Genomic DNA, 16,038 nt, shown 5'->3' on the forward strand with positions numbered 1-16,038 from the left:
ATCATCTTTAAAATCTTATGTGAATGCGACATTCTAACGATAAGTGTCCTTTAACATTTTATTTTTTGGAAGAAAACTAACTCACAGTTCCTACTGGAAGGAAGAAGTATCGATGAGGGCCGTTTTTGATGGGCTCACCCTGGCTGGGATTTCCTCAACTCCAAGATTTTTTGCTCATTGAGGTTCTATATTTTTTAAATGCATCATGATTTGGTCATTTTCGGTCTCGATCAGATCTAATCCTGTATTAAACCTGGATAGACTCCTGGATTACTCCTGGGTCAGAAGGAATTCGGCGAAAATACGGATTTTCCGGAGTTCGACCGCAAACTTGCAAAACGCGCATTTTTCGCCAAAACCGGCCTAACCCATGTATAGACCATTATTAGATCCAAAAGGAAACCGAAAATGATCAAATCATGATATTGTCACCTTCTGGAAAAAGTATCACAAGGCACTTAAACGCCATGCGATGTTTTTGGAAATTTCCGCCTCCATTTTATTTTTTTTACAGAGAAATTGTTCAACGACGGTGTCTGAAAATTTCACTGACTTTTCTTTGTGCTGCATGCTATAACACAGTAAAATTTTCAAACAGATTCAATCAACAACTTCTCTGTGATAAAATAAAATGACGGCGGAAATTTTAAAACGTAGCATAGCGCATGTGATACTTTGGCCGGAAGGTCATACATTCCTTAGTATATACCGACTCTCAATGAGCAAATAATCGTTGAGATGAGGAAATTCAGGGTGGGCCCAAACATGGCCCTTATTGATTTCCTTATTTTCTGAGAGTTTTCTTATTCCGTTCTAAAAAAATCGTACGAAATGGCAAGGACACGTGTAAATTAGTTTTCCTTGAGGAAAGCATAACATAATCCGAAATTTTAGATACGCCCATTTTGATACGCACTTTTTGCATTGAGCCATTGACTATGTAGATTTTATGTCACTCGAAATTGGTACTATCTGCTTAAGAATGTAAAAACATATTTCAAGGATAATTTATTTAGTAGATACTACTAGTACTATACAAATTGTTCAGCAATGTTTGTAATTATAACTCCACTCAGCTTTTGATGTTTTGTATACTCATTCGAAACTTCCAATACATTATCTAAACTTTTAGATGATTTAGAACACCATAATATTAACACCAAGTGCGCCTTTAATATAGTCAACCAGCTTCATATTCGACTACTTTGTAAGATTGATCGGTTTAATCCTGTAATCTAGGTGAGTGTTTTATTTCCACCTATAAAATCGCATGTCCTTTTCTTGTAGCCTGGCGCAAGGATTGAACTGATTAATTGCTATCACATCACCTGATCTTATGACTTGGCAGAGAGACTATAATGATTCAATAACGACCATGTTGCTAGAAACAACACCATCCTACGGATCAATGCTTTTTAAATGCTCTTTCGAAGGTATCTGAGATTGACCATGAGAGAAGAGGACTCATTCTCACATGAGTGTGCGCACTGAAAAAGAAAAAATCTCGGTGTATTTACTAAGAAAAGGGTAAAATTACCAAGAATTCAGGGTTCTATTTGATCTCCGTTTTTTCTTGGTAAAATTACCATTAATGGAATTGGTAATTGTACCGAGAAATATCGGTAAAATTATTGAATTTTCTCGGTAATTATACTGGACCTTGGTAAAAACGCCAATATTTCTTATCGACTATGGTAGAATTACCGAGATAAAATGGCAAAGTTACCGAGAATTGATTACCAATAAAAGTGGTATTCTTACCTGAAAAAAACAGTACAAATGCCGGTTTTTAGGTAAGCTTACCAGTCTGTCTAAGTAAAATTACCAATAATTGGTAAAGAAAGTGAGATGGTAAAGGTATCAACGGACCGTGGTAAAAACGCTGAGAATTTTTTTTCAGTGCGACGTTGCAGACGTCACGACTCACGTGTTACCCACTTCCGTGTTATACTTTATTTTTTCTTGGGAAAACTAGTCAACGTAATTCCTTGAAAACTTCCTTGATTCTTCCTCTCTGTTAGTAGAGTATTGCATTTCAAGCTATTAGTTGGCTTGTATCTCTAAAAAATAAAATATGTATGGTATTTTGAAATAGCGCGCTGAAGATACATGGTTTTGCACTTTTGCGATAGATAATTGAAAAATTAAAAATTTGCGTTGAAGTTAAAGGAGCTACAATGATCTCCGACATTGCAAATTGTCCATCAGTATTTGATTGTATTAAGCACGAGGCTAATGAGAATCAATGTACTTATCAGATCGACCATTCGGCCAACATAAGATGCTCGATCAAAGGCCGAGAATATTGTTCCTGAGATTCAGCTATCACACCAAAAACTGCTTTAAGTCAGGGTCGGATTGGCTCGCATCTGAGGGCGTAGACCCTTGGCTGGTTAAAGGGGCGCAATTTGATATTTCCCGATGGGGCATCCCCTTCGTGGAGCGGGGTTCAGAAAAGTTTGGCAAAGCAGCACAAGTTTACGCTAATTTCAGGTTCAAGGTTTATTAATCGTACAGAGTAAAAATTGTAAAATTGAACTTATTGAAGTGACCGTCAGACTTCTGAAATTAAAGAAAACAAAAAAATTAAGCCACTAGACGCATCCAAGCACCATTATTTCCACAAGAACCGTGTCAGTGCTGCGGTTTACACGAGCTTAAGACGTGGGTCTAAAAATTCATCCTAAAAAAGAATCAGGCAAGAACCTGTAAAAAGGAGAAAGAACGAGTATCAACACAGCCGACGACAAGAAAAACGTATTCGGGCTTCTTTTTTAACTTTTCTCCCGAATCTGAGCGACACCTCATCAGCAGCATATATCAGAGCATTGAGAACTCACGCTTCGCGTCATCGCGCCTTCAATTTTTCGGATGCAGCACGGACGTCCATCAAGTACGAATAGTTGTATCTCTGCGCCGTCGTGAACGCGCATTCTTTCCCTCGCTTTATTCCCATATTGTGTTTGTTTGCGTTCGTCTTATTCGTAATGGTGCTTCAAGCACTACGTGAATAACACAGCCGAAGGTAGGAGAGATGTGTTCGGGCCTCCTTTTTTAACTTTTCTCCCGAATCTGAGCGACACCTCATCGGCCGCATATAGCAGAGCATTGAGAACTCACGCTTCGCGTCATCGCGCCTTCAATTTTTCGGATGCAGCACGGACGTCCATCAAGTACGAATAGTTGTATCTCTGCGCCGTCGTGAACGCGCATCCTTTCCCTCGCTCTATTTCCATATTGTGTTTGTTCCCGTTTGTCTTATTTGTAATGTTGCTTTAAACTAGAGCAGAGCATTGCGAGTTTACGACTCACGCCATCGCGTCTTTCATTTTTCATATGCAATGTGGACATCCATCTTGCGAGAATAGTTGTATCGCGTTTACACTTTAGATGTCTCTTACTTTTGAATTTCGAAATAAATTAAGGTTAAGTTTGCCCGAGATATGATATGATAAGTCCAAATCAATAGTCATTTTGAAAAGGAAGAAATATGTTAAAAGGTCTCTCATGAGGTCTATAAAGTGTGCGTATGTCTAAAAATCGAACCGGCTATCGTTTCTACGAGAGTTACACATAGAGAATGAAGGAGGGGGATGATAAAGCGCCTGTATGTCAACAAAAAGGTGACAATTTCACAGAAAAGTGTTTACGCTTCAGAAAGTAGTTCTTGGACCTCTGTTCACCACTATGCGTAAAAGCACCTCTCTTCACTCCTAACTCTCTCTTCTTCCGTTCATTTAAGAAATTTTCCGCTTATATTCTCGGTCGTACTTTTTTTTTCTCTTCTTATTTTGCTATCCGTCAGAGGGGTGCGTTTTTGGCGCGCCAAGGGGGCGTATCTGCCAATGGCAGATTGGCCTTATGGCCATTCCGAGCCTGCTTCAAGTTTTAGAAAATCTCTGGTATAAGTACACCAGTCTTACAATTAGTTTCAACGATCAGTTTTGCCTAAAGACAAACAATGCACTGCTTAACCACTTAAGAAGAAATTGAGCAGAAAGACATAGAGGCAATGGTATTTTTAAAGGATAGAGTGCAAAAACTGGCTAGATTTTATGTTAGGCGAACAAAACGTACCGTCGGACTAAGAAATCAGAAACACGCAAGAAACACAAAGAATTTAAGAAAAAAAAAAACAGCTATGGTATAAAAAAATGAATTTCAAAAGAAATACGCGGACTTAACTTCATAATATAAAGAGAGGTGAAATTTGCAAGGAAATTAATGTACTGGAAAGAGATTTACCCACCAGGCCCGCCACATCCCATCTCGGGCCCTGGTACCAATTTTCTGGCCCGGGCCCCTAGCAAAGGGGGGGGGGGGGTCCGGGGGGCCTCCCCCGGGAAATTTTTGAAATTTTAAATCTATTTGGACGCATTATGAAGCTCTTATGATGGAGATTTTCCATCAATTTCTGCAGAATAATTACGCCTTTTTGTTTACTTTCAGCACCAAAACCTTTCGAATTGTTGCATTCAAAACATCTATACCTAATTTTTTTTGGAGGGGGCAGATGATAATTTTCAATTCTATGGGGAGCCGGGCCCCCCTGGACTCCCCTTTCGTACGTCTATGGCAAGGGAGTTAAGCCATTGAAGTCGAGGATGCCCAGAAAGGAGCCTCTTAGCATCCGACAACGGAAGAAAATGAAACACAGTTACTAAAAATATCATTCTACATATACTCAAAATCTTGAAAATCTCTGAAAAAGTAAGAAAAATTTTATAGTGCCCTAGCGTGTTTTTGAAACTTTATTCACCTTTTGCAAACCACAAATCTTGGGGGATTGAGCACCTTGACCTTGACCAGAGAGCAGTGGCGGTTAGGGGTCGTAGAGCGCGAGGGAGTGCTGTAAAGCGACTTATATGTATGTATTCACCTTTTGCGGAATTTTTAGAGTAATTTTTTCACTTTTCCCTACGAGACAAGGGTTACACATGAATTCGTAGTGGTTTGTCACCTGCGTCACGGGCCCCTCCAGGGCCCGGGCCCCGGTACCAAGGACCCAGTATCCCCCCCCCCCCCCCTTGTGGCGGGCCTGTTACCCACATAAATACAGGCACACCCCCATATATTGTCAGTAATCGAACCCGTCCAGTGCGTAATTCAGAGTACTCGTCAACAGCGGTATCAAAGCAGAAACGAAAAATAGCGAGGAGGAAAATGGATAAGTTGCATGAACTTGATGATGGCTGCATCGCCGAAACGCGTCGTCAAAGTTTAATTTTTGGTGCGAATGACTTTTCAGCTGCCACATGAAATGCAGTCCGCATACCTCTAGTTTAATCCATTCACCTCATTCTTACAATGGAAAAACAATATTCATTAGCATTGAATCAGCAATACTCATTAGCATTATAATGTAGAGAATCTGATTTCTTTTCCCTTATAAAGATACAAAAATATCAGATATTTTTTTCCGTGACCACGTTTAAAATGTATAGAACTTTTGAGGCAACGCGATAATTTGTCATTCAGTTTCTTTACATTTTTCTTATTGAGAAGAAACATCAATGTCTATATTCAGCGCCAAAATTCTTTGATAATTTTACGCTTATCAGTATTCCATAAAAATAAAGAGGAACCACTTCAAATCAAGATCACTGAATTCTCAAGTCGATGTTTACATTGAATATTGAAGAAATTTTGGTGAGATTTTATGTAAAAAATAAATGAATGCCCTTTGTGTTGGTACTTACCAGAAATAAAGGCAATATTTCTTTCTAAACTCTTTAATCAGTAAAACTTTGCAGTTGTGCACAAGTAAAATTTACATTTAATTTCGACTTAAAAATTAAGAGCTTATGTTTTCGTACAACGTAGGTTAAAACCAAAGTAGAGGTATATTATTGTAAATAATAAAAATGAATCGATTTCTAGCTAAAACTAAAAAAAAGAATAACTAAAGTACTTCATTAGTATTATCTTCAGTATTATAATAAAATATAATAGTATAAATTGTGAACTTTGTTTAAAACGAAGTCAAATAAAATAAATTTAATAATTTTAATTTAAATACTGTCGAAACTATGACAAGAACATTCAAAAGCTTAACAAAATCACCTCCATTCCGATTCAAAGACGCTGAAATTCTTCACATGTGTGGATACTGGACAGGAAGGATCGTGGATAGTGCGCGTCCAATTGATGCGCCTTCAGAACGCCGTGATGCAAGCTGACGAAGCAAGAGCTCCTACCTCTGATGAAACTGTTACCGGCAGGTAGCACGCAGCACGATTGGGCGTTACTTTGTGACTTTGAACGTCGTCTTCCTTGAAAACTGTTCACTTATGATTCTAGGTCGAATCGTAATTTCCTCAGGTACAAAAATAAAAATTGAAGGGAACGCGAAGTGCAGTCATTCGATTAAAAACAAACGGTATAAAAATAGACACTAATCCAATAGTTTTCTTTCCTGATCTCTGAGTTGCATTTTTGCAAGAAAAAAATGTGTTTTTCGGTTTTTCGAAGGAAGTGCGTCGCACGACGGCAGTAATTTTGATTTTCACGCAGAATCTTGGAACCGGCGTTAATCCAATACGCTATTTCGTTTTTACCGTGTTATACTTTTTAAAGCGGAAAGTTAAAAATCTCAAGAAGTTTCTCACGCAGATTGAGAGGCAAGGAGTGAATTTCAGACTTCGCCAACAAGCTCATCGTCATTTTAAAGTCATCTCCCTTCAGAAAAGATTCTTGTTTTTTCCACATGCTGAAGTTTGTAACCAACTCATTACTCTGTCTCCCACAAGTTTTCTCGAGAACAGGGGTATTTATGAATATATTAAGTTTCCTCGATACAGATCAATAAAACTATTTTAAAAATCCCCTTTTCCCATGCTCTTTTTTTTAACAAGGACGACCAGTTTTAAAGAATACTTCTTTTCTGGTCAGGTTTGTTCAAGAACGGGAAAAAACTTTCTACCGTTCCATTAGTGTGCAAATGTGCATATAACATTAGGTCACAACTTATATTTCATGTTTCAAGATAAGAATACCGACAAACCTGCATGAAAATTTCTAAGAATATTTCAAAAGAGGCGAAAAAAAGTCACCAGTAATTAAATGCAATAACGATAATAGGCCAGTCAACAAAAGACTGAAATATGATAGGAAAGCAATAAGGCATATAGAAAATCACGTTTCATCATCGGCGTGCAGAGTTAGGTGAGGAACGGGGAATAAATTTTAAATGATGAATGTTAGCAAAGTGCCATGATTTCAATGGAGGTCTTGCATGTGTCGGGAATTTGCGATTCAAGTACTGGTTCTTATTTAGAATTTCGCGAGGAAAACATTGGTGCCACTGTTTTTTTCTGAAACAAACTCCTGTAAGCTCAATAAAAAAGCTCATACAAAGTTCTCGAATTTGAGGCTGTATTAGAGGGGATATCCCATGCTATCCTGAGAGTCCTTCTCTATATCAAGTCAAACTCTGCATGGAAATGATAGGGAGCAACTACATTATCAAGGTTGCCACTTTGTTTGAAACTCTAAAACTGAAAACCCGGCAACCCTGCTAATGTATGCTGCCGTGCTAAGGAAGAACATTCGAGAGTTGCCAAATTTCATTCGATAAAATGTTTATTTTTTAGGAAAGTTATGAATATTTTTCCTTTATATTTTCAGAATCTTTAGGTAAAAATGCGAACAAAATTATCTGAAAAATAGGGCGGAAAATATTCATAAATTTACCAGGAGATTTGCGTTTTGTCAAAGGAAATTTGGCAACGCCTGAAGGTTCATACGGCGTTTTTCCTTAACACGGCAGTATGTGCTCCCTATCTTTGCACGGAGAGTTTGACTAGATACAGAGGTAGATTCTCAGGATGGCATGTGATACATCCCCTCCACTTTGGCCTCAACTTTGAGAGCTTATTTTGAGCTTTGAGGTTCGGTTCGGAGAAAAGGAGTGGCACCTTCGTGTTTCTCGCGAAATTTCACGCCCCCCCCCCCCAAAAAAAAAAAAAACTTAAATCGTAAATCCCCCACACATTGTTATTTTCCGGACGAGAAACGTAACTCCTTTCCAAGGATATAAAGTTGATTAAAACAATTGATTTTTTACAATAATGTACCCGTGCAATTTATGTTGAAAATTTTCCTGATTTTTGCATGAGATCAGCAGAAAAATCAGTGAAATTTTAATTTAGCTATCAAACCCAAGATTCTCTGAGTAAAAATGCAATTGCGAGGGAAAATTTGTCAATACTGATTTGGACTGCATTTTGTAATTTGGAGCTATAAATTCTGGCTCATCTGAAAAAAACACTTGTGTGCATAGGGAAACTAATGGCACATACGTTGTTTTTAAACCGGGCTAGAATTTATAGTTCCTACTTGCAAAATGTAGTCCATATGTATTTACGTTCTTCCGTGGTGGTAATGACCACATGCAAGAGCTCCATTCTGTTTGTATATACAGGGAGTTAACCGGCCAGACTGCACGAGCCGAAGCACCCCCAAACCCCCTCTTTAAATTGAGATTTCAGTATTTTTTTTAGATCAGTTATGAATTCAGGGCATAAAAGTGGAGTTCAAATTTTCATGAGATTTGGCTCACAACCGTTACCAAAATTCAGGAAAAACTATTTACTTTCCAAAATTTTGGGGGCGTCGTAGCTCCGACTGGGAGCATTTTTGGAAAAAACTTTATGCACCAAAAAAGTCTTACTTTTCACCTATAGAACACGCTCCTGGAGTCTGACCGCTTGACCCTGGATCACCCTGTATATTTTCGCACTATTTGCTTATGAAGTTGTTCACACAAAACGATCCTCGTGATTTCCCCGGGCACGAAAATCAAAATGGTACAAGGCCCGAGGCGAAGCTGAGGACGGCGGATTGTGCGTGGCGGTGGATCTGCGTGGAGCTCTTAATTGGGTTGTCAGTTTGATAGACGCCCTGACGGACAGACGCGCGGACGGAACAGAGGGAAATTGCGCCGGCACAGCTTAAACTTCAAGTTTATCCGATTAATGCATTTTCACCCTGCGCACAGTGGATCGAGTCAGTAGGAGAGGTCGGACAAAAGTTGGCAACTTTAAACGCCTCTAACTCCGTTCCTACAAAACTTGGAGGTTCTAAAAATTCTTCCATTGGCTCCCTCGTAAATTTTTCTGCCCAAAACACCCCTCAAAATTTGAAATTTGACGAAATAAACATCAAAATTTTCAGTTTGAATCAAGAATTTCATGTCCGACCTCTCTGATTGACGCGATCCACTGTGCGGCGATCCGCGAACGAATTTATCGCGTTAAATCATTAATTGTCAGTTGCCTACCAATCGGCTGAATCTAATTTTTAACTCCCCGCGTCGGATTGAGCGCTCCTCCAACGGATTTTACTCATCGCATCGCTCCGAGCCCTCCAACAACTGTGAAAAGGGCATGCCTTGAGAATTAAGTAGACGGATTTTATTTACATAAAATAATTTGCACTTGTGATCATCAACCGTCACTTTTCGAGTGGACTAACGGACCGTCGTCAGGAAACATCACCTGAGAGCGGCGAACATAACTGACCCAACCAATCACCCTGTACATCGACGTGTTACCCTGGAAATCAGACTTGGAGACCTGCGGGTTGATTCTTGAAATTGATAGACGAAGCGATAAACAAAGAGGGCAAAAAGTATATGGAGGGATCCTATTGGTGGAAGCGGCCGAGGTTGGTATGGACAAATGAGGTAGGCAATAGACTAACTAGCGGCAACCCACAAGAGACCCTTCAGTTAGTCCATCATTTTCTCCCTTAGTCTATCACATCCACGCATATTAACCAATAGGATCGCTCCCTACTCATTATGTAATCTTTGTCTATAGCTTTGTCTATCAATTGCAACAACCAGCCCGCAGCGGGCTGGTTGTTAAAGATAACAATTTATAGACAAGGTTATAGACAAAGAGACATGGGGAGTCTGGAGCGATCCTATTGGTTGAAATTGGTGGTTCCTTCAGACTGAGGGAGAAATATGGACTAACTATAGGGTATCTCGTAGGTTGCTGTTAGTTGGTCTATTACCTACCTCTTTTGTCCATTCCAACCACCCGCTTCCACCAATAGGATCCTTCCATACCCCTTTAGTTTTCTTTGTCTAAAGCTTCGTCAATCAATATCAATGATAGGTCATCTGGGTCTAAGTAATCAGACCTAGAGTACATACCTACGTAGAGAGAGTATGAAAACTGTGTTCCATACAGATCTTTAGGATGTAAAAAAAAAATGACGATGACTGTGGGTGGGAGAGCAGAAGCGATTCCTGAAAGTTGGCAACACTGTTTTTCCTCCATTTAAATCCATTAAAAATATCGATTTCTGGTGCGGCTAGCAGCCTTGCCAAGAATCAATTGTTTTACATACATTGAAATGGAGCGTAAATTTAATGGGCATTTAAATGGCAACACTATTTTTCTCCATTTAAATGTATGTAAAACAATCGATTCTTGGCAAGGCTACTAGCCGCACCAGAAATCGATATTTTTAATGGATTTAAATGGAGAAAAAACAGTGTTGCCAACTTTCCAGAATCGACTGTGGGATGGGATTGATGCCGACAGAGTTCGGTTTTCCACTAAGTCCTTTTGTGCAAAAACAACTTGGAGAAAAATGAAAGGAGTGGTTTTGACTGTTTATCCCTAGAACGTTATACCTAAACACAAAGTAAATCGATTTTACCATGAAAGATGCGTCCAAAGCCAAACGTACATCAGGCTATTTACCTCCAATCTCTACTTTGAAATGGACGTGTATGTGCTGAAAGGAACTATGCATAGATGAACAAAATCAAAACAAGCTATGCAGTATGCAAATCCTGTGGACATAATCCCTTGTGCTTTAATTCATGTGTATACACGGTCCCTTTTCGCATAAATATGTCCAACGACCAGATCTGGGAGCCCAGTCTCTTCATAATTTATTCTGATGAAGCGTAACTCAACCCTACCGATCTGATCAAATTCAACCTGTAAAGTTAAGCTTTGGGCCCAAAAGGGGGATGCAAAGTAAGTGAAAGTTGCTTTGGTCACTTTCCATTGCGGTGAATTATATTTTGGGATCTGAGTACTAGTCAAATTTGCGATTTTTTAAAAATGATTCTGCGCAATTTCACCTTTGAAGCCTGAGAGGACCTGCATGTTACTTAGGTTGACGGTGAATTATGAGCAAAAATTGAATATCATTAGAGCACGTAATCGTATTATACCTTACGATCTTTAATGTTATAAGTTGGAGGAGACAAGTAAGATAATGCTAACAGTTTCCATGAAGGTTTTTTTCCGATTGAATGCGACAATGCGAGCAATACACTTCATGAATGTTCGAAAAATGGGGGACTCCCCTCTGCAATGTCTGATACAAATATTTTAACTCTGATGTGAGCGGTGGAGTATCGTGCGAGATTGAAGGCGTTTTCGACGAGTGACAAGTGTTTGAGCTTTGAAGTGGCTCTTAACAAAGCGTGCCTCTTATACGGATCGTATGAACCGCATCCCTCCCGTCATTTCTTTAAAGACGAGTCAAGATCCACCAATACACAAAACATTTGAAAGAACATTCGCAAATTTTAAAAGCGATGAATTTTCTCATCCCGATGCTAGACGAAATTATCATCTTTTAAATACACGATGTATGATGTCGATCATCACTTCGATATCGATGACTATCTTTGTCCATTTTGGTCTCATGAGAGAATGAACTTTGAATAAAATTTTTGCTGGTTGCCCTTCACTTGCATGATGAAGTGGTGATGAACTTTACACTCGTTGCCCCTAGCGTGAACAATCGATTATCGATATTTCCTCATTTGAAGCTATGGTAAAGAATCGATTATTCAGGTTTTCGTTGCAAACACCCTGTCTATAGATCCTTTCCCAGATGATTAAATGACAGATTAATCGATGAATCGCAAAGCACGCCACGCCAATGGTTCTTTCCTGTAATGGTGGAACTTTTGAGAGACTGAGACCAACGTGCAACTTTTTTGAAGTGCTATTATACATTCGCAGATGAATTGGTAACTCGGATTACGATTTTGAGTGAGAAGAGATGTTTTACTCTTGCTGTCATAATTTATTCGTCAGAATCCTCCCTATCGTGGTGTGTAAAAAACCGTCTAAGGGACGATTTCCGAGTACGTCGTCTATCTCTGACCCTCGACGATATATATGCTCCCCAGAGCCTTGCAACTTTAAACGAAGGCAAACAGGCCTCGGTACAATTACGGAACGATGACGACAGTAATAAATCGTTCACTTTTTTGATCCAGACCCAAATTCGCCTCTTGCGCATCAAAAAACGACCGTTTAATCTCATCAAATAAGTCCATCTCAATTAATCTACAGCAAAAATGATATCAAATGAGCCGGATTGAGTCATAATGAGCCGCGAGAGATTTTATATTTTCAAACCATAAAGTTCCATTTACGAAAGTAGGAAAATCGTAAAAGCCCGGCGCGCAAAAACTGACAAAATAAAACGGCGATGTGCCGCAGATAAGGCGCCCGCCGGAGCCCTCGAAAAGCACCGCTCGGGCATTTCAGACCTCGATTTCACTCGGTTTTTGTCGGTTTGTTAGAATTAAAACAGAAATTTAACAACACAATAATAAAATGGGAGTTACGATAGCACCCTGACCCAGATTTGGGCAAATTTAAAAGGAAATAACTCCCGGCCGTAGTGCTCCAGCGCGCGGTGCACTGAATTACTGACACAAGTGACTCCACCCTTGCCGCGCCGTCACCGGTGCCCATTGTTGCGACCGCGTGGTGAACGGGCCTCGTTCGCTCGATCTGGCAACAGCGCCTCGAGTCGACACCGGTAATTTCGATTTTGACGCCAGAAATAGTGCTGACTACAGCCGTACGAGTACTCCGGGCAGGCTCATTCGCTCATTTATTCACCTCATCGCGGCTAATTGTTTTCGTGCATTAATTAAACGACACCGTATAACGCCATCAACATACCGGAGCCGGAGCCTGCTTTTTTTCTCCCATCTCTCCTCCTCTTTGCCCTCCCCCCTCCCCCCGCGTCATCCCTACCTGCTCTTTTCTGATTCCCACTCCTCGCGCAAAGCTCTGCTGCTTTTAAAGCTCTTGTATTTTCCGTCGTTCGGTTGACAAAGACAGTTGATGCTCGGTAAAGATGCCTTGTTTTAAATGTCAAATAGACAAAATTACCGATGAAAAATGTCCTTTGGAACAATGTTGGCCTTAAGAAGAGATGACGGCCAAGAGACAGTTGTTGTTCGGTAGAGATGCCTTGTTTTAAAATGTCAAATAGACCAAATTTCCGATGAAAAATGTCCTTTAAAACAATGTTGCCTTAATAAAGACGACGTCCAATAAAAGATGAAAGACGAGGACAAATTTTCTGCCAAATCATCGTGATGGAGGCACTGGATAGGGGAAGGAAACTTCTCGAGCATGGTGTCTTAGAATCTCCGTTTACGCTTCATTCAACCCCCCCCCCCCTTAAAATTTCCAAAGAAAGTCACTGAAGACCACTGGTCACCGAGACCATGAAATTCAGATTCGTCGATGTCAATTGAATATGATACTACTTTTTTCCGGTGAATCTACTACAATTTTGCGACCAAAGAGCAGTTATCGAAGGGGGCGCTTGCCCCCTCTATAAGGAGTCATTTTTGGCCCTGGGGCTAGCCGATTTTGGATTTTTAGGCGTCAATTGATGATAAAATATTCTGTACTTTTCAATTCTCTTGAAATTGAATCGCACTTTGGTCAGGAACACCGACTTAGAATCATGACCTCCCCTTACCTCTCGAGGGGGGCTAGGGGAGGGGTTCGGGGGCCATGAAACTCGGATTCCTTAGGGTCGATTCCCTTATCAACTCCGCGGTTTCGAACTTCGTGCGACCTACAACAACCGTGAAAAAGTCTGGCATCTATAGGTGGTCCGAAACACCCTGTGTAAATAGGTATTTTAGGAGGTTTTACCAGTGAGGATTAACTTTTTGCTGCAGTGCAGTGAGCAGAGGGGGAGAAAGATTTGACCAAGAGATGGTCAAAGACTCATTAATTTCGATATTAAATGTGAATATTCATGGCAGTCTTGTGGCATAGTCTCTTTCTGCATGTTTGTTGTCAGATCAACTCTTCCGTTTTCCTTCCTTAGTCAGACCAACTCTTCTGTTATCCGTCTCTAACAACAAGGGCCTAGGCTACAGGGCTTCAAGCAAGAAATTTTATTCCATCTTATTATCAACCCTTGAAGGATATGTATGAACCTGTAACACCTGAGGTATGAAATCAACCAGATTTAACGCATGGTCATCATAGGAAAATCAAACTTGGGCCGGCCCCTGATAGACACTACGCAATTAGATCAGACATTTAATTTGACTGAAACCTTCCGCAGTCTTATTTCTAAGCTAGAAGTATTTCATCTCTCAGCTATGAGAACCCTCTTTAAAGTGACTTAGAGTATAAATGAACTGGTGAGTCGTTGACATTACCATACATTTGGAGCAGGCTTTACAGGCAACAGGTAGACCACAACATGACAAGTGAATCCCTGGTGGGAAATAAGCATTAAGTGATCGAACTAAAATGATTGGTTTGAAGCTTGCTGGAATTTGAAAGCCTCAATAATATCAAACAGCACAGTGCTATCGAAACTGTGAGAAGAAACAAATGAATATTAGGGAGAACAGAACTTACATACACTTTCAGAGCACATCCTGAGGGTTCGACTTGGAGATGAAACGAGGCAACACCGAATTGAAAAATTCTTTAGATGGATGTGGTTTAGATAGGAAAATAAAAACTACTTCGCACTTACACAAAATATTAAGAACCTCTGGTAACTTAAGATATTTAAAAGAATTAGCGACACTCACAAGAGGACGAAGAACCACGTTTGTTTGTTTACAACTAGTATTTCTAGGTTATCCTACGCGAATGTAAACAAGTCGAAACTTCCACTCTTATTGGTTCCCGCCAATTCAGAGCCGCGCTCGGAAAAATATACAAATTGACGCGCCATTTTTCAAATTGACGGGGACCACTCTTGTTGCGCGCACACCGCAGAGCAACATGCAGCATGCAGCTTGCACGTTGTGGACAGTATGATTTTTATACGGTACTACACTACTTATTTGCATGTTCTGGAGACATTACTCCGTTGGTTGGATTACTCGAAATCGACTGTCTCTGAACCCGAAACTCCTAATCCTCCCCCCTCCCCCCAACCTCCGAAAACCCAAATATTAAGAACAGCCTCCCTCCGAAACTTCCTAATGGATGTTACTGGAGCTCTGAAAACATTAACTTCGGGATCCCTGGTATCAATTACTCACAATGGGATATCACATTTTTCCGGAGAATCTACGTCAATTTTGCGACCTAAGAGCAATTTTTGGAGGGCTTGCCACCTCCCTCTTTATAAAATCACTTTAGGTTGTTAGATGGATCGGTTTGAATTCTCGGAGGTCAATTAAGGCTTACATTTATTTTACTCTTTGATTTGGATGCAATCAATTTGCGATTCGAAAGAGAATTTTTAAAACTGAGCCCCCTCCTGTTTACTTCCCAAGGGGAGCAAGGAGGGCTTCGGGACCATCAAATTCGGACTTTTTGAGGTCAAATACCTAGGACACCATCTTTTTCCATGGGGGCTACGTCAATTTTACGACCAAAGATAAATTTGTGGAGGGATCACTAATCCCTCCTCAGGGAGTCATTATTGGGCATAGATGGGACCAATTTTGGATTTTAAGGTGGCAATTTAAAGTTAAATTTTCCATACTTTTCAAATCTGATGCAATTGAATCGAAATTCGGTCGGGAACTTCAGGCTTTTAGGATCATGAACCCCCCTTTACCTCCCTAGAAACAATATTATGTGCGGTTGGATTCGATATGTTGATCGGTGTTTTTATAAAAGAGCCAAAAAAATTATTTCCTTATTGCGTAATGCAGTGTACATAAGTGCCGGAAAGTGTTCAGATAACCTCATTCTCATTAAAAAAATTTAGGATAGGGAAGGGAATACAAATGGCGTGCCCCCCGACAGATCACTGAAA

At 40.1% G+C, this 16,038-nt stretch overlaps 1 protein-coding gene across 6 annotated transcripts in view; it reads right to left on the minus strand.

Moving 5' to 3' along the window:
* grh (grainy head) overlaps nucleotides 1-14,882 on the minus strand; it is a 211,244-nt gene extending 196,362 nt beyond the window's left edge. For 4 of the 6 annotated variants that reach the window (XM_072301772.1, XM_072301771.1, XM_019059450.2 and 1 more), the window contains exon 1: nucleotides 14,676-14,881. The gene's annotated coding sequence lies outside the window, so the exon portion shown is untranslated. Of the gene's footprint in view, nucleotides 1-14,675 lie in introns of all 6 variants that reach the window. The other 2 variants (XM_072301769.1, XM_072301767.1) reach the window with 2 other exon arrangements.
* Between the last annotated feature and the right edge of the window lie 1,156 nt (nucleotides 14,883-16,038).

The sequence above is a fragment of the Bemisia tabaci genome, chromosome 6 (assembly GCF_918797505.1).
Source record: "Bemisia tabaci chromosome 6, PGI_BMITA_v3".
NCBI lineage: Eukaryota > Metazoa > Arthropoda > Insecta > Hemiptera > Aleyrodidae > Bemisia > Bemisia tabaci.